This window comes from Raphanus sativus, unplaced genomic scaffold (genome assembly GCF_000801105.2).
Source record: "Raphanus sativus cultivar WK10039 unplaced genomic scaffold, ASM80110v3 Scaffold1619, whole genome shotgun sequence".
In the NCBI taxonomy this organism is placed as follows: Eukaryota; Viridiplantae; Streptophyta; class Magnoliopsida; order Brassicales; family Brassicaceae; genus Raphanus; species Raphanus sativus.
In genome coordinates, this window is record NW_026616928.1 from 1 (window position 1) to 20,622 (window position 20,622).

At 30.5% G+C, this 20,622-nt stretch overlaps 1 non-coding gene and 1 pseudogene across 1 annotated transcript; both read left to right on the forward strand.

Moving 5' to 3' along the window:
* The first annotated feature begins 1,092 nt into the window (after positions 1-1,092).
* Positions 1,093-5,815, forward strand: LOC130504497 (uncharacterized; annotated as a pseudogene).
* TRNAT-UGU (transfer RNA threonine (anticodon UGU)) lies at positions 3,993-4,064 on the forward strand. Its single transcript has one exon. It is a non-coding gene; the product is annotated as a tRNA-Thr (tRNA).
* Positions 5,816-20,622: the final 14,807 nt, after the last annotated feature.

The following is a 20,622-nucleotide window of genomic DNA, read 5'->3' on the forward strand; positions in this document are numbered from 1 at the left end:
CTTGTCGAGTTTTCTATGCTTAGAGCCTTAGACCTTTCTATGCGCAACGTTTTGATCAGACAGACAGACACATACACATACACAGATTTATAGACCAAAGAAATCTCTAGATCATAAGACATTGAAAAGACTGGAATCTAACGTGGATTTTTTTTTAAACACGGTTCCTTAACACATCGTACTATTCCAGCTTCGCATTACATATCAGTCTTGCGTATTACTTTGTTTAAGATTTTTAGTAAGATTTAATAACTTTGTTTAGATTTTTAGTAAGATTTAATAATTAATACTTACTTATCAGTGAACAGAGATATTCACTGATAATTACATGTCGACTGATGAATTCTTGAGTTATAAAAGTCAGTGTTCAAGAAAGCGGTAGACGCTAAGCGGACGGCGATATACGCCTAGCGCCTAGAACGACTAAACGAACACCTAGATTATTAGTTAAGCGGTCTAGGCGTTTATAAATTATAGCAATATATTAAATACATGTAATGTTTTATACTTAATAATATAAAAACTATTATTTTATATGATAAAAATTATTTTCATAAAAATATATATCACAATATATTAATTATTATAATTTATGAATAATAAATATATATTATTTATTATTACAATATTATAATTATCTAGGCGGTTTAAAGAGTAATCGCATGGTCCTGTAAACGCCTAGCGCATAAGCGCCGCTTAGACGGCCGCCTAGACCGCTTTTTAGAACACCTATAAAAGTAGATTAAACATATATAAAGTATATGAATAAGTCAGCAAAACATAAACCAAATTGAAAATTTTGTATTTTCAACATTTCTGTTAATCTTTTTTCAACTTTGTAATCGAGAGTTTATTTAGCCCATGTAAATGAGGGCCTTTTATGACCCATATTCATGGCCCTTTAATCAAAGAGAGATATCACAAACCAGACCATGAACTGTATGAACAACCAAAAGAATGTGGTCAGGACAGATATTACAAAAGCGGACCAGCTTGGTGGGAACAGAAGCTTCGATGATTAGTTGGCCAAAACTCCCTCTTTACTTTCTTAGATTTTTTTATTTGTAATAAAGATTTTTATTTTATTACTTTAAACGTGTAAGAGGGAGATCTTTCTCTGAAATTTCAACCTCGTCTCTGATTGATCCTTAAATCTTCGCCTTGTTAGAGAAGAATCTCATCTTTCTTCTTGTCAACAACTCCTCCACCGGTCGCCTTGTTTCTTGTAAGTAACTCACATAGATCATGTAGTAAGTAATTCGCTTAGAAATGAAATTGAATCGAAATTCTTACTTTATTTGGAAAAATCCTGGCTATAAGAAGTCATGTCCATTGTTTTTTTTACATTGATGGTTTCTTGTTTCGATTATGATCCTTGTTGGTTAGTTTAGTAGTAAGGATGTGGAATTGAAGAGTCACCGTAGATCTTGCAGTATTGAATCTGTAAAGTTTTTGACTTGTGTCTGTTCTTCGCATATATATATTCAAAGTTGCAGTCTATGGTTTTGGGTTTTAAGGTTTTAATAGTTGAAAGAGGTTCAGAGTGGCATTTCCATCTCTAAAGGTTAGATCTTTTTGATCATTTTAGATTTTTGCTACCATTGGAGAGAGCTCAGAAGGCTATAAAGTATGCGCGCACCATCTTTGCTTGCGCAATGCTGGCCCGGTTTGATGCCTCAGGATTGTAGTGGTGTGTCTGCACTATCTGAGAAGGATTTGCAGCTTCCATCACCAGCTGTTGAGATCATACCTTCTAAGGTTGTTTGCTCTTTGTTGTTCTATCATCATTACCATTATAAGATGTTCCATTTTATGTATGGAGTAGAATTGTTTATACTTGCAGTTCTGAATCTCTTTATTTGTTTTTGTAGACAGCAACTCATCACAGGTATTCAGGGGAGAATCTAGATGTGCTCGGTTTACAAATTTTCAAGGTAACTATTGATAAAGACAGTTAACAGCTAGTTCTAAGCTTTATTATGTGTGATATATGTTAGAACTTAGTATGTCAAGAAGAGTCCATTTAAATATTATCATCAAAAGTATAAAACTATTAATTCATGTTCGTAAGCTTTATTTTGTTGCTTTGACCGTGGAACTTGTGTGTTTGCTTCATTACTCAGAAAGACCATGTCACACTTCTCTGCAACGTATAGAGTGAATCCAAAATCTTTGCATTGAAAACAATCATCAATTTCTTGCAGGGAAAAGTAAGTGTTGCTGATATGATCGGCCTCTCTAGCTCAGAAACTGCTCCCCCAAAATATGAAGGTATGCGCTTCAGATTCACTTGCATCTGATCGTTCTCAATGTTAAACTGAATCATTTTTTTTTTTTTTTCTTATATTGTCTAGGTTCTATGAAAAGTTGGGAAAGTGCTATTGTTTTGTTGATGTACTTAAAAACGAGATCCGTGATGGACAGCTTAGCTTCAGGGGCAAAAGGGTCCTCGAGGTAACAACCAATGCTAATGACACACTAAACGTTTCCTTAAATACTTCAATATCCTGCAATGAACAACAAAACCTTTTAGTTCCATTAGGTGGCTAAGACCGTCTTAGCCGCAAAAACTTCACCAGTTCCTTGTATTCTAACGCCACACACCTCTTTTTATTTATTTTGTATGACGACATGAGCAGCTAGGTTGCAACTATGGAGTTCCTGGGATATTTGCCTGCTTGAAGGTAAGTAAAACTACATTAGAAGATGGCTGGTACTGTCCCATTCTCATAATCTAATCTCTTTTGCTTGTTTTAAAGGGTGCTTCCTCAGTCCACTTTCAAGACCTCAATGCTGAAACATTAAGATGCACAACCATCCCAAACGTTCTTGCAAACCTTGACCAAGCTCGGGACAGGCAAAGCCGTCAGCCAGAAGTCCTTCTCACACCATCAAGACAAGCCGTCTCTGCATCTGTCCGCTTCTTTGCTGGAGAATGGGAAGAGCTCCCGACCGTTTTATCCATCATAAGAACCGATGTCCTTGAACCAGCTAACCCGGGAATGAACCTGAGTTTCTCAGAGGAAGACTTCATGGACGGATGTAGCAGCCAAGATGGGAGCATTACAGGACAGCCAGATTTCTCCTCGAGGAGATCAAGGAAGCTCTCTGGAAGCAGGGCGTGGGAACGAGCAAATGAGACTGAGCAAGGTGGAGAAGTGGGTATGATGTTATACAATGACTGAGATCCCTTACTCGGTTACTTCTCTGAAGAACTATATATTCTCTCATTAAGAAGGTTGGTTCTTGATCCTTTTCTCTCTAGTTCTTGAATATGTGGTTGCTGTATCCTTGTTATACTGATGGTGTCTGATCATTCTCTCTCTAGTTCTGTAATAGTTCTCTCCTTGTTATAGTGATGGTTTTCTGATCATTCTCTCTCTCTAGTTCTTGTATAGGTGGTGTCTCCTTGTTATAGTGATGGTTTTTCTTGTCTTTTTGTGTGTGGAAACAGTGCCTGAGACCACCTTATGGTGTGGTGTATTTGGCGGCAAAGAAGCAGTAGTGGGATTCAACAGTGGAGCGAGACATCTGAGGAACTTGGTGGATGAGGAAACTATCTTAGAGCTCATTTGATTAAGGAAACTACAGACAGAGATGTGTGGAAGTTCTTCCTCAAGTAAGTGTAGAAGAACTCACTCATGAGTCATGACCAGATACTCCGCAGCTGCATCAGTTTGAAAAGAATTCACCAAATACAAGAAAACTTTTTTCTTATTGGATAATGTAATGCAATATATCATGTTATTTGACCTTTTTTTATTGTGGAGTCAAATATTAGATCAAAGTTGGCTAGTAATTTTACTTGACTGTTCTATTTGTGAACTAACTCAATTTCATTTGTATATAGAAATGAACATTGCTGCAAATGTTCTTTTTTTATTTCTTTTGGTAAAATATTTTTTAGTTTAGCTTAGTTCTGAGTTATGGTATCTGACTCTTTCTTTATTCATTTTATGAACTTATTTGTAAGCAGAAACGTATAATCAAAAGCCCGTATAGCTCAGTGGTAGAGCGTCAGTCTTGTAAACTGAAGGTCCGTAGTTCGATCCTGCGTGTGGGCACTTTTTGTAAATTATTTTTTTCTTTAACTTTTTCAGACTGGAGAGTAAGTAGCAAATAGTACAATCAAATCTTTATATATAAAAGAGTCTTTTAATCTCTCCTGCGGCATCCACGTAGGCGGACACGTCATTAATTCATTCGTTTGTATGCCGACACGTGTCCGCTTCCCTCATCCGCACCGTTTCATTAACTGTCGACTCTATTTGTTTTGGGCTTAATCTATTATTTTATGACGCTAGGGTTGACGCATAACATGGGCCTGCGAGAAGTTCATTTAGGCCCAATCCCCAAAACCCTTTCTCTACACATCGTCCTCTCGGCTTCCATGTTCTGTGATTTCTCTCCAAGGAAAAAATCATTGTAACGCATGCAATACTAAAGGTTCGCCATTATCGTTCACATTCATTCTAAACGCGTTTCCACCACATTTATTCCCCATCACCCTCTCTTCAGCTTCTTCTCACTCATTCTCCTATAAATATTCTCTGTCGCCATGAATCTCAAAGAAGCTTTGCGCCTCTCCTCTCCATAAACGGCCAAAAAACTATCCAAACCATGACCGCCTCCCAATTATGGCTCTCTGCATTGAATCTTTGTGATGGCGACATAGTCACACGGCTGCTCCTTTTTGGGAAGCTCGAATGTGGAGAAAGGCGGTTATAAGAAGCTAGGATGATATAAAAAAAAAAAAAAAAAAGAAAAGCTAGGATGATGAGTACTGAATCCTCATGATAAGATTCTCTAATTGGCTACATACCTCAACAACTTCGTAAGTGTTTCTTCCCATGAAAAGCTCAGTTTTTAGGTCTTTTGTTTGCTGTTTGAAAGATTGAACCTTGCGTCCAGGGATTGATTCATATATGCTGAGATTTTTGTGCTGAAGACTAAATGAATGATCTTCCAATACCGAAGCTTCGATTCTTCTGCTGACAATGGGGTTGTAAATCTTTGTAAATAGAAAGAAAGAAGTGAAGACAAGTCGTGATACCAACGTTTCGTCTCTCTGGTCCCGACTCTTATCCGCCCAGTCTCCACTGCGGCTGCATCAGCGATCTCTTCCCAATGCGCAGATCATAGTGACGTTGTGTCTCTCGGTGGCGATTGATGCTGCAGAGGATCCTGTTGGGTTAAGGCATGTGCTTATTCCTAGGCTGGAGAGAGGTGATGAGTCAGAAGATGAAAAACCAAAAGATTTGTCACCTGACTTTGTAGGTATTATATTTTCGAACATCTGTAATTGTATTATAATTGTTCTGGTTCGTAGTTCACTAAACAGCTTACTGTCGCTGGCTTTGTAGGTATGAGCAATTTTTTCCATGCCCTTGATGGATCATCTAATGATACACTTCCAAATCTAAAATAGAAGGCTTTGAAAGGTATATCTTATTTACTACTCTGCATCTCTAGCCTCTTACAGGCACTGATTTTTATGAGTTTCTTATAGTTATAAACATTTGAGTGGTAGCAATTAAATATTGTTATTTGAATGATGCATGATTCATAGTAGATGTCTCAGTTTTCTTATTACTATGATTTGTTTTACTATTTGGTTAAACAAGATCAGGATCTTAATAATTGTTGTTGATTTTTTATTCGGTCTTAGACAATATATTTCATGTTGACAATAAATCAAAACAGGAGAGGATTGAAGCAAACTGACACAAACAACTAAGTAATCAACGTTGATAACTGCAACAATTGTTCTTTCTTTATGATATTGATGGTTCTTTGTTTATCAGTGATCGAGTAAGCTGCAGTATTCTCTGAGACCATCGTCTATATGTACATACACATATGGTGAATACAAAAGGGTTTAGCTTGGATTGGTGTGGTTGTAAGTCCTTATTTGTTCAAAGCGCAAACACAACTCACATGTTTGAACCTAATACTAATTTGGCTGCCATCTCTATTTATCTCTCTGGTTCATTGGTTAAAGAAGCCGTTCATTGGTTAATGAAGTTAAAAGTAATCTTTTGGTAGTAGGAAGAGCAGTAAAAACCAACTCAAAAGTTCCAATAAATATAATGAACCATAGTTAGAGGAAGGAGAAATAGGAGCCGTGGTGACCGAGGAAGCTCCTACCACCATTTTAGGAAATTCTACATATTTCTCATATATTTGTTAGAAAGGTATAATTTCTCAATTGTAAAAACTTATCTACCAATTTTAAACTTTGGTTTCTTTTAAACTTAACTAGATTCTAACCCGCGTTAAAACGCGGGACTATTTTCTGTGAAATGATGTTAAAATGTTTTTACAATTTTATTAAACTTAAGTTTGATAACAATGTAGAATGTGTGGCTTATAGTTGAGTTACTTATTTGTTTGTTAGTAAATCTTATTTTTTCTTATATAAATATTATGATAAATTTGTTTTAGTAAATCTGTGTCGAAACCATAATTTAAGCATTTCCTTGATTTGTTAGGATTTCTTTTCAATTAGTTTTATTTTGATTAGTTATTAAATATTAGCCATAATTTGCGGCTATTATAATTTTTAGTAACAATATACGGATTATATGTTGGGTTAGAAATAACATGTGATGTGATAGTCATCTATTAATTTTGTACATGATAGATTATAATATTATTCATTACAATATACCGTATTTTAAAAACTGGACTGGACCGGCCAGTCGAACGGTGATTCATTCTTCTAACCAGTTTTGTATTGTATAAAAACCAGATTTGAGTTAAACCTGCAAATCCAATTAAAAACGGTCAAATTTCTTAAAACCGATGATCCTATTTAATATTAAAAATAGGTATTTTAAAATTTGAGTTAAGAAATAAAAATTTGCAAAATTAAAAAGGTTTCGACAAAAAGTTCTTATTGTTTTAATATCAAACATTGACCTAGCTACAATATCAAATCAATATCCTATCTAGTTTTCAAAACGCTGGTTAAACCAATTCTTTATAGAAACGGTTATTAATTACCATCACATACATTAAAATCTTGATAATAAAATTGAATAGTCTAACGTAGATAGTGGGAAATGTAAAGAGATATAGTGAATTGAATTCAGGTATATTATATTGTATTGTGTATTTCGTATTTAGAGATATAAAATTTGGTATTTTGAAACTAAATGTCATTTGGTAAAAATATTGGTCATGTATGAATTAGTGCAACCGAATTTTCAGATTCATATATTTAATATCCAATATATTATTAATGAAAACTGTATAAGTCCAAATTTAAATAATTTTTTTATGAATAGATTAAAATATAACTCTAAATCTAAACTAATAGATTAGATATAATGAGCAGTATAGCTAGTGTTTCATATGCCTAAGTTTTTTTATAATTTGTTTTCTCAGGTTCTTTTATAGTATATAGTGGAAGCGATATATGTAGAGGTTCTTTATAGTATATAGTGGAAGCGATATATGTAGTTGGAAGCTGTTGATTTTCAAGATTTCCGAACAATTTAGATCTTACCTGATCACTGATTATTAGGAAAAATAGATAACCGGTCCAGTGTTAATTTAATTGACAGTCATAACATTGGTTTGGTTTTATTACACGATAGTGGTATGATTCAAATATAATATTGGTTAGTTCACTAAGCAGCGTAATATTACGTGTAACTCTCTAGTAAGGGTTCAAAAATTAAAAACAACTTCCAACAGTAGATATATAGTAGGACTCTATTTTAATAGAGTAGATACATCTGATTCTTTGTTTTCTCTTTTTCATGTCTTTGCGTTTATTGTATATTGAGTTTTCTTTCTTTTCACTAGACCACATAATCAAGTAAAGCACCATAAATAATTAATTAATAAAAAGTTCACAAACATTTTGATGATCAGTGACATTTTCAATACACATCAGTTATAACCGTTTAAATGAAAAAAATCAAAGTAATTTCATAATAAGAATTTTTTTTAAAAATAATTTTGGTACTAATAAAGCTAATAGTCAAAAATATAATAATCAGTCATATATACTAAATTCAAATAGCATTTTTACTATAATTTGTTTAACAAAACTTATAGTAAATAATATAGTTGATAATTTATGTAAAAAACGTATATCACATCATTTTAATAATTTATATAAATAATGTAAAATTTTATTTTCCAACATAGATAGTTTGGTTTGAAATGAATATGAAATATTATCATTTAATATGATTATATTAAATGATTACAAAAGATCATTAGTATTTTTTATTACAAAACCAGCAAATTCGCCATGATTTTACTTAAAATAATTTAATTAATAAATTAAATTGTACTTATATGTTTAAAACAAATATATACTTTCTAATAGACTTATAAATTTGAACTACAAGTTCAAGTAAATTAATGTTCTTAAACTTTAATGAAAGATGGTCACCTATAGAATGACATAATAACATACGCATATATGTGAACAAACAATCTGTCTAAGTTAATGAAAATGGTTAACTATAGAATGACATAATAATATACGTATATGCGAACAAATAATATGTCTGTTTTTTTCGTGTCATTTAATCCAAGGTTCATTTTCTATACGCTGCACTTAAATTCATCTTGAAAAATGTCTACTTTTAAACAAATGAATAATACTATACGAATACGTGTTTGAGTAATAGATCAAACATATCGCACTCTCCTCTTTACAGTGTTCTGGAGATACCTATACTATTCATACATTTACGATCTGATCATGATAGCTGATATGATAACCAGAGGCGGATCTACTTTATGCAATGGAGGGTCACATGACACCCCTTAAATTCCAATAAATAATAAAATGTTCCCAAAAACATTGAAAAATCTGTAGTTCTGATGGAAAAGTCCTTCTCTTGACACCCCCAAATCACAGTTCAAAACCCATTGATGACACCTAATACTTTTTTGACCCCTATTAAATGGATTCCTAGATCCGCCACTGATGATAACAATCACTCAAACTAAACAATTACAATCAGGGCGTATCTAATTGACCATATGTTAGGCCGGTCGACAATTGGTTCAACTTATATCTGCAAAGCCTGACATTCCAAACATTAATTTCATTCCACCGAGTATAACAAATCTTCAACAAGAAGATTATGTCAACTCTTGATTTTATTAATAAAAGTAAAGTATTATAAATAAATAAATATATATATATATATATACGAATAAATTTAATTGATTACAAAAATGTCTTTGTCATTTTTATCCATAAAATCAAAGAAAGTAATCATAATTTATTTAATAACAAAAGAAGTTATATTAATATAACATTTTAAAAAAATATTAAACAAAAATTAAAATATTTTATTCTAACTATTTAAATTATTTCAAATTATCATTCCGCCCGTAGGGCGGGCCAGCCGTAGTTGATACAGAAAGAGTAATTTCTTTTTTTTGGATGAATTTCAGAAAGAGTACTTTTCTTTGTCGAAATCAGTTAACTGTAACTAACCAGAAAATCAAAACCATTATATGTGTGGATAACATGACTGTAGAGCCTGAAGCATTTTATCTTCTTCTGTTTTTTTGTAATTTCTTAAAAATGTTTTACGTGAAAGTAGTTTTATATCAAGATGTTAGTAATATCAAATGTAAATTAATTTCAAAAATATAAGAAAAATAAAAACACAACTAGAACAAAGTTATGGTAAATCAGTGGGGTGAAGCCAACTAGGAATCTCAAAATGAGGTAGCTCGCTTAACTCAACTCAGCTCAGTTCACAATGAGCTCGGATCTTTCATAATAAATAACTTTTTATAATATTCAAAATTTAAATATTAAAAATCCAAAACATAAATATTAAATACTAAATAAAAACCAACACATGAAAAAAAAATATAACACCTAAAATAAACTAAATTAAAGCAAACCAGTGATCTAAATCCCTATTCTTCGTGATAATCTTTATCTTCGATATCCTTTTTAATTTCAAGAAGATAAATATGATTAATATAGAAATTATTTTTTAAGGAATTGGTTTGACATTTTAGTTTTAGAAGATAAATACGATAAATATAGAAATTATCAATTTCTTACATAAGAAAAATAGAAGTTATCAATATATATATATATATATATATATATATATATATATATATATAATATATATTGTAAGTATAAAAATGAACAAGCTCATGAACCAGCTCATGTTCATTAAAGATCGTTAATATAACTCGTGATCTAATTTAAGCTCGATCAATAAGCTCATTTATTAAATAAACCTAAAATATAGTGATCATACACATGAAAAATTAAACTGAGCTGAGATAGCTCATGAGGTATAACTCATTTTGACACCCCTAAAACCAACTAACAATAAGAGTGTGTCAATTAGGGTTGGGACGGATCCGGATATCCGAGAAATTTGGAATATCTAGATCTGTAGATTTAGTGTCCGGATCTGGATTCAGAGCTTCCAAAATCTGAAATCCGAATATCCGTCTAAATATCATATTATCCACGGATATCTAGATCTAAATCCAGATTCGTAAAAATAGTAAAAAAAAATAAAAAAAATAAAAAAATATTTTTAAAAATTTAAATTCTAAACTAATACATAAAATAATTAATTATACAAGATTTATAAATAAAAATATGAGTATAATATTAATAAAGTTAAAATACAATATTGTATAACTAATTTAAAGAATAAATGTTAATATATCAAATATAATTATTAAAAAATTAATATATTTTAAAATACGGATCTAGATATCTGGACTTAAAAATTAAGATATCTGGATCCGGATTCGGTTTTGACGGATCCTTTATTTTATTATCCGAATCCGGGTGCTCCGGATGTCCTATTTTCCAAACGGATCCGAAGCAAATCTCGGATCCAATCCAAGAAGTCTCAGGCTTAATGGATATGCTTTTGCTCTTCCGGAATGTGAATTGTCGTGCAACCCTAATGTGTAATAGGCCAATAACTAATTAATAAGTACTTATTGTTTACTTACTCTAATTATTCAAAGATTGAGAAGATCGACCATATCAAGATGATGGAAACATGAAGACCAAGACTAATCTGGAAAGATCAAAGAGAATAGGAAGTTAATATTTATCTAATACTAGGGTCGGTCCGTTCTACGGGCGGGATTTGATTTTTTTTTTGTTATTTTGGTTTGTATAATTGTTATTTGATCTTGTTGTTTGTGTTTTAAGATGGTAAGTCAAAGTGGTATGTATGAAAATGATATATGTTTTTATGTATGGTTGAGGTCAATGTTTTGATTGGAGAGGGATTATATGCCGGTTGAATTATTTAGTTTACTTATGGAGTCATGGTAGTTCTATTTGAGTGTTCGGTTAATTATTTTTCTTAAAAAGAAAATTAAATCATAATTGGGGAATAACTTGTTGTTTATTTTGTTTTGGGCTCTGAATGATTGGTTTATCTGTTCTTTATAGATTTTCATGTTTTGTATTGACACAACTCAATACGAATTTGAAGCAGTTTGGAATTGAGTTGGTTTGACGTTTTTTGTAGATTTGGTTTCGATGAATGCTACATCAGCCCTATTTTCTGATGTATATTGTGTTATCATAATTTGAGCATCATGGATGCGGGGGGATTTAGATTTTTTTTTTTGGTGTTTGATAATTTATGGTGCAGACAATCGTAATATATCATACTGATTGTTACATTTTCCTGGTTGCGTCACAAATTATATATACTGTTCATATCTTCAAGTGTTTGTTTAATTCTTCTAAGGCACCTACTGAGTTTATTTAGTTTTGATAATCCATAAGTGCTCCATATCCACCGGTCTACGCTGGGAGTAATTGCTAAACTGTTTGGCGTTAGTGTTTATGTTAGATTATTGAAAAATAATTATCCGAGTAAGTTCATTGTTATTGTTTTACTGGTTTTGTTTTTTTAATATATGGTTGTATTTGCATTTGGTATTTGTTTTTACTGATAAATAATATAGATTACTGAATTTTTTTATCATAACGATAAATTATTCTAAAGAATGATATGCATATTGGTACTTTCATTATTGATGAGTTCTGAAACTTAGGAGTACACGTTGTTGTTTATTACTTTGTCTAAATGTTCGGTAATGTTTATAATATTTTTTCTTTCTACTATTTTATTTTTTATTACAATTATAATACGTTAAGATAATATAATTATCATTGTTTTAAGTAAAACTAAATGATTTCTTATTCAAAAAAATCACAAGAAATTAAATAAAGCAACTTTTAAAAATGTTGTAAGAATTAAATAAAATAAAACTTCTTTAGAAAATATTACCATTTACTATATTATTTGTTTAACTATAAACAGAAAACATTATATTACAACCTAAAATAGTTAAATATATTATGGATTAAACCTCAATGTAAAAAGATAATCAAAATGTTGTCAATAGATATGCACAATTTATCTAATTATTATTATTAAACATTATTTTGTTTTACAATAACTATCTTTTTAAAAGACCAGTCGGGTTATTACATTGTATTAAAAATAAAATTTGTATATTTTTCTTACCTAATATTTTCTTACATATTTTTAGTTTCCAATAAAAACATTTAAAAATCTTGTATTAATATCATGAATTAAAAATTAAATAATTTCTAATTCGATATAGCATCCTTGATTTTTATTTTCCTTTTTATTTTTTTTTTGTTAAACTTCAAAAACTATTAATTAATAAAAGGTCAAAGATTAATTTATAAAGCATATAAACGTTCAATACTTTTCTTAGGAGGTCTCAACCTTGGTGAACACATGGTTTAGATGAAGTCTTTTTATTTGTTGACAGTTGATTACAGTTTCAGTTTGTTGTTGTGTGTAATATTACTGAATGGATATCCGTTAATTCCTTTCAAACCAAAGTATATGTGCACACTGTTAAACACTATCTTTTTTTAGCTTTGGCTTTACATTGTCATTGATCTTCTTTTTAAACTGACATTGTCATTGATATTTCCCTTTCTTTAACATCAGCGATCTTTAAAGGAGACACTTATACACTTTATTCCCAACTTATTGAAAAAAGTGCAGAGTATGGCCTATAAAAATATGAAGTGAAGCATGAACAATAACATGGTACTGGCCTCATTTTCTTCCACAAACGTCATGCCCTTTTTGTCGGATCTATTACAAAACCAGCCAAAAATCATGTAAAGTAGAGAAAGGGAAAGAACACAGACAACAGAAAACAAAATATCTTATTCTCAGTCAACCCATAACTAACCCATGAGAATTCTCTCAAACCTATTACAGTGAGTTCTTCAAAATTACGAGTAGACTGAAATTGAAAGATCAGAAGCAACCTGTCAATCAAAAGAAGTACCAAATCATCAACAAAAGTCTCTTGAGATGCTTAAGATATGAATAACAACTAAAACGTGAAAGATGCAAACTTTTAACATCCGCTAAAAAATCAAATAAGAGCCATTTCATTATCCAGACTCTAAGCAATGTAAGACTTTTTCAATTACTTCCCAAGTCTCATGAGGTTCATTTAACATAGAGCATCTAAAGATTCAAACTTTCATCATGAACAAAGAATCTTATACCTCAGGATGATACTGCAAACCATAAATCCTCCTCTCCCTGTTCTCCAAAGCAGAAACATCTCCCTGAGAACTCCTCGCCACAACCACCTCAAACCCATTAGGAAGCTCAACAGCCTCATCCCCATGACTCATCCAAACAACCTGCTGCTCACCAACCCTCCCCTCCTAAAAATCTCACTCTCATCACCCTTCACCTCAATCTACATCTTCCCATACTCCTTACGCTCCCCTTCCACACAACACCCCCGAGCTTCTGCACAACCAGCTGCAACCCGTAGAATTCCCCAGAAAACGAACACTGTTACTTTCAGCCCACTCGATGAACTCCAAACCAGCATGTGAAAAGAGCAGAAGCAACCTGTCAAGAGGAAGAAAATCAAACAAAACACCAATAGCCATAAACTCACACAAACCAAGACAAAATAAGTTTTGTGATTCAAACCTCATCGACGGAGCGGTAGTTATCACCGAACCATGAATACTTGCTCTCAAGATTATTCTGAGTCTGCCATCGAGGATTATAGGAGGGTGAAGTACCTAACACAATTATTCTAATGTCTTTTAGTGCTCTAGATATGAAAACACGACAAATAATTTATAACAGAGGTTTACCTTACCTGAATCTAATAAAAAAAAATCCATTCCCAGTCTCCCACTATCATCTCTCACAAACAAAAGCTCTGAATAATAATCTTGATAATCAATAGATGAACAGATTAAAACAAAATCAACAATCAAATTAGAAATCAAATCATCTCCCGTAAACGAAATATATTGAAAAAGTGTGATGATCAATACCTAAACAAATGTAAACAAAATCAAAATCGAAATCTTCTCGGACAAACAAAAGCTTTTGAAAAAAGTTTAATAATTATGAGTTTTAATTCCTGGGATTTTTAGAAAGTTTATGATGGAGAGGATAGATCTGATGAAATTCACAGAATAAGACTTACCTTTTTATAGTCGAAGATTCTGATGATGGAAGTATGCAATCAATAATAGATCGTGTGAAAAGTGTAAATCAATGGTTAATGAAGGCGTTGAAGACGACGATTCGTTTCAGTCTATCTTCACGACGTTTTCAATTTTTTTCGATCTGGAGATGAGCAAAGGGATGAAACGATGAGTTTCATCATCATGGGACACATGGCGAGATGTCATGAACTGACTTTGTGACCGGGCCCATAGCACAACACACAGAGAAGCCCACAGACGAAATGTTTAAATGAAACGCTGCGTTCTAAGTAACTGGACGCGTGGCAGCCTGTGAGATCTCTAATTTCTTAGGTGGATGCTGATGTGGACATCACGGGAGGGATGAAAACAGTTCTTTATATATAAAGATACTGTTAGACATTGCTTCCTTATTTTTTTTTTTAAATTGGACATAACTTCATATCAACTGGTCATACAGGAGAATTAATAGAATATATTAAGGGGATGTATTGAATCTGAAATTTGAAGTGATTTGATTTTTAATGAGTTTTTAGATGATTGTAGGAGAATTAGAGGATTTGGTGTGATTTTTGTTAAAACACTTTGAAATCTCATCTAAAACAGTGGGATTTGTATTTTATTTTTATAACTAAAGAAATCACCTCAAACACTCTAGAAACATTTAAAGCACTCTAAAATCTCTAACTTAAGTTTTGTTCAATAACAGTGGATTTCAGAGTGTTTTATAAAAATGTCAAGTTCAATAACACTGGATTTTAAAGTGTTTTTTTAAATCCACGTTTGAATAACAGTGGATTTGTAATTTTAATACAAATCACTTTGAACTCTTAGTTGAATACACCCCCATAAGACACTGGACTTATATCAATATGACTTATATCAATATGTCATGTTCCTGATTTAATAGAATACTTATGGTATATTTTAGGAAAACATATACCTTCCGGTCTTATCGGTTTGTTCGCTTTTATAATCAGACTGAATTTATATCAATATGTTATGTTCCTAATTTAATAGAATATATATGGCATATTTGAATTTTTAATATTTTTATATAATTTAAATCCGTATTCAAACTGAACCTATAATGATCCAAACCGAGTCTGAACTAAATTTTGTAAATATCCAAATAGGGTTTTAATCTTTCGTCTAAATATCAATATCTGAATAATCAGAATCGAACCCGAACTCTTATCCCTACATATAGTCTATGATTTGAATAGAGTAATATAGTCTTTACCTTCTGTTTTAAACATACTTAATTAATTATTCTTTTTACTTAATTAATTGTTCATAGCATGATTAATTGGACATTGTTTATTCTGTTAAACCTATGTCGAATAAGTCGATTTAGTTCCAAATAAAATCGGTATGTCAAATAAGGGTGATGATTGGTTTGGCTGTGACTGTAAAAATATTTACAGATGTTTTTACTATAATTATCTAATTTATTTTATATTACATATATTTTTTGTTTTATAGTTTCTACAACCTATAAAACAAAGATGTAGAGTTTTGTCTAAAATACATAAGAAAAAAAATGATTTAGTTTTTTTCGCTATAGCTTTAAAAGTAAAGATAAATCATGATTGGTAAAAATTAATAATAAAGTTGTTGTAGGTTTTAACTTTTAAAAATAAAGGTACAATACGATTGATAAAATTTAGTAATTTAAAAAATAAATAAAACTAAAGTACAGAAATACAACCAAAAAAACCACACCCAATGTTTTTTTCAAGGAAATTGAATTCATTCAAAAGATTTGATATATTTTTCATTGTATATAGGAAACGAATATCCTAGACTCCTAGTTGGTCATTTAAGAATATTCATTGTATTCTAAAGATTTATATCGTTTTGGATACGGTGATTAGCTAAAAATCAGGCTCAGATATAGAATGTGAATAATTTAAGGTATATTTTGTGGAGTTAACTTAGTTTGTGTGTATACAAAATCGAACAGTATATACAAACCAATGGATGGGATCCAGTTTCATTTGCTTTGACATATATTAATAGAACACATATTAATATTCTCAAAAACGAATGTTGAGACATGAAATATATAAAAGTTTAGACTCTGAAAAATGTATATGCTATTAATATCAGAAAACTGGATACAGTTTCATAATTAGATTTACTATATTTAAACACATATTCTATGGTTTGGTTTGGATTTAGTATATTACATGAAAAAATTTCTTGATAGTGATGATTTAATATTTTTCAACATTGATAATATATTATGCACACGATTTGACATTAAATGAGGATTGTTCTATCACATTAGGGAGAAATTGGAATATACAGCGGCAGTGATGCATTAACCAAGAATTATTTATGGTTAGAGAGATTTCAAGAATTATTTTGGATATATCAATCGAATTAGGCTGGTTATGTAATAAATGTGTTAAATGATAAAAATGTCAGTGGCATTGGTTGGTATTATTGTGGAAAAGTCTGGATTAAGTACAAAATGTACTTCATTTTAATAGTTTAGATATTAATCTATATTAGATTAAAAAGTTTAGGTTTTATGATTATCTTTCACTATATAAGCTAATCATGTTGTAACTTATTTTGGATGTGAATCAATTATACTTCTTCTCAATTCTAATTTTCATCAATCAATCATGGTATCAGAGCCAAAATCCAAATATGTGGATCAGAATTTATTTTTCTTCCTAATTCAAAAAAGAAACATAAAACAGAACAAGTCTCAAAAGTCATACGATTTCATCTTCTTTGTTTTTGAGCCAAGGTACTTTAAGCTCCAGCCTCCATCGATGGCTTCAACCATCACTCGCCTCAGCTGCTTCGTTCCGTCATTGTTTTCTTCATTTACCGTTATGGCGACACCGTCAAAGCTATCATGATCGCCTTTCGATCTTATTGTTAACATTTGTGCATCAATTCATGTCAACTCTGATGTTGCTTACCTTCTTCTCGGCAAGGAGAAGCATAATCAATTTTTGGTCAAAGAAACCCACTTATGATTTATTCAATACAATCCAAGTTGGGTCCAATACCTTACACATGCTTCATTAAGTTGTGTTTTTCTTTTATTATGGCTGCCTTGTTTTTCATTCAAGACAACAAGCCGCGATTGTTATTATGAAACTTTGCTATTTCATATACGAAAGCTATCTTTTTTATTTCGACAAGTTTATGTTTTCATTCACGAAAACTAAACTTTGTGATTTGACTTCTCACTTTCGTGAGTTGATTTTCTTTTGATTTCGCAATTTCGAGTTATTCATGGACCTCGCAGTCACGAGTTTTATTTCCATTATTTCAAGAACCCTACTATCGAGTATAAACATCGATGACCCAACGACTGGGTGTTGCAGCCGATTTGACTATGATCGAGTATAAACGTCGATTCCATTACCTCACAGAAGGGTATATTGCTGATATTTTGAGGATTCTATCTAATCTCACACATGTTATCACATATGAGCTTGCATAAGGGTATTAAAAAATCGAGAAGATCGACCATATTAAGATTATGGAAACATGAAGATCAAAACTAATCTGGAAAGATTAAGGATAATATGAAATTAATTTTTGTTAATATATTATTTCATATTAGATTAGGAAATTAGGTTTATCATTCACTATATAAGCTAACCATATTGTAACTTATTTTGGATGAAAGTCGGTTATACTTCTTCGCAATTCTATATTCTCTCCAATTTGTCACTAATGTAACTGTTTCTTTTTGAGCGAGTATGAATTAATTTAATATGGTATAAGCTAAAAAGTAAAACCGTGTATAACAGTTTGGAGATGCGTGGAAGCCTCCTTGGTCCAATGTTTGATTAAGGGTTTATTAATGTTTCTACACCAGAAAGTTTGGGTTTCGATTCCCAGAGAAGACGGAATTATGCGAATTAATGGAGAAAATACTCACAAGAGATCTGCAGTATGGCACAAAGAGTATCTTCAAGCGTGGATCTTTATGCGAATTCTAGTAGCTCTTTTTTTACTAAAATGTTATTTAGATCCTATAGATCTATATTATTATTTGCGAAGTGATTTTTCGCAACGGAGCTCTCACGTTAAAAGTTAGAGCGGTTAATATCGATATTACTCTTAATGAATAAAAATATATATTAACAAAAAAATAAAAACGAATTTTAATTTCTGATAAGATGATTGATGAAAATTAATAATGATAAAAATTATCCAAAATCAAAAAATATATTTTAAAATAAAAAGGTTAATGGTGTTAATATCATTTATATCTTTAATGACTATATTATATAAATTAACCACAAAATAAATACAAATTTTATTTTTATTATATAATAAATTAACATTAATAATGATAATAATTATCTAAAATCTAAAACTATATTTTAAAATAAAAAGATAATTTTTAGTATATATGTGTTGTTATCTGAAAAAAAATCTTTAAATTAAAACAGAAAATATATAATGAATATTAATCAAGTCAATTCTTAATTTTATATAATTGAAAAGACATTAAGTGATTTAAGATTATTATATAATATAATATATAGTGCACACAAAAAAAAATTTATAATACGTAAATATGTTCAATGAAAATATAAAATTATAATTGTAGTCTTTTAATAATGATAATAATATCTAAAATCTAAAATATATTTTAAAATAAAAAGATAATTCAATAAAATATATTGTGTTGTTATCTGAAAAAAATCTTTAAATAAAAACAGAAAAAACAAATTGAATATTAATCAAGTCAATACTTAATTTTATATAATTGAAAAGAGGACATTAAGTGATTTTTAAGATTTATTTAAGTATAATGAATATAGTGCACACAAATTTAATAATACGTAAATATGTTAAAATGAAAACATAATAAAATTTATCATTGTAATCTTTTAATTAGTAATACATGTATTATAATAACTATAAATTTTTATGTCCGCGTGCACGGCAAAATTGCCTACATTAATATCCACATGTTACTTATATATAATGAATTTATTAGACATCAAATGATATTTTTTACATATATTGGTGATGATAGATTTGACTATAGCTACATATTAACAGAAACTTGATGTATGTTTTAACTTTTGAAAATAAAACCACATATTGTGTTGTTATCTAAAATATTATATGATAATTTTCAGTTATAAATTCATGATGGTATTTGAATTAATAAAGCACTAGATTTGACCTGCAACCCGTGTGGATATTTGATTTAATTTGTGTTCAATGTAAACTCATAAATCGCTGGTTTTATAAAAAAATTCATGTATATATATTTTATATTTTGCGATTTAATTAATCCCATGAAAAAGTTATCTCCCATTAATACATGCCATTTAGTTAATATCCGTACAATATTAATAATGGTAAATATATGAATATTGAATTGGTTAAATAAAATTTGGAATTTTAATTAATTAATTAAAATTGATTTTAAATGCAGTGGTAGAATCTGTAGTTAGAAAAAAATCAAAATAAATTATTTAATTTATTGTAATGGCTAAATATGTAGATAAAAAAAGTACTAAAATACTACTGTCCATGTTTCTAAATAATTTTTGATGTGAGCTGCTATATATGTTTAAACAGTACCAAAGGTACTTCAATTTTAATAATAGATAGATGTGATAATAAGTATTCATAATATGATTACGCCAGCATGTGCGGGCAATACAACTAATAAATTAATACTTTCAATGACTAAAACACTAATAATCGGTAGTTGAGCAAGTGGGGCCACGTGGAAGGTGCTCAACCAATGAATGACGACATTTCTACAGATTGAGGAGATCCAACGATCATTAACGAACTGACGTCATTCTTGGCGCGTTTTTTGGTCCCCAGTGTCTTCTTTTGATTCCGAGACCCGTTAAAAGTTCCCAAACACACTTGTTTTGATGGTCCCAGAGAAATGTCTGGCTCAACAATATGAAATATTCTTAAATTAGATCCAGTAATATGGATATGGTACAAGACACCAAGATAGTCTGTGTTTAACATTAAAGTTCTATATATATATATAGATATTTCTTTTTGAAAGAATGTTAAACTGATTCAAAAAGAAAATACTGTTTTTACAACTTTTTAGAAACATAGCCTTATGATACTCATCTTGTTTCTAA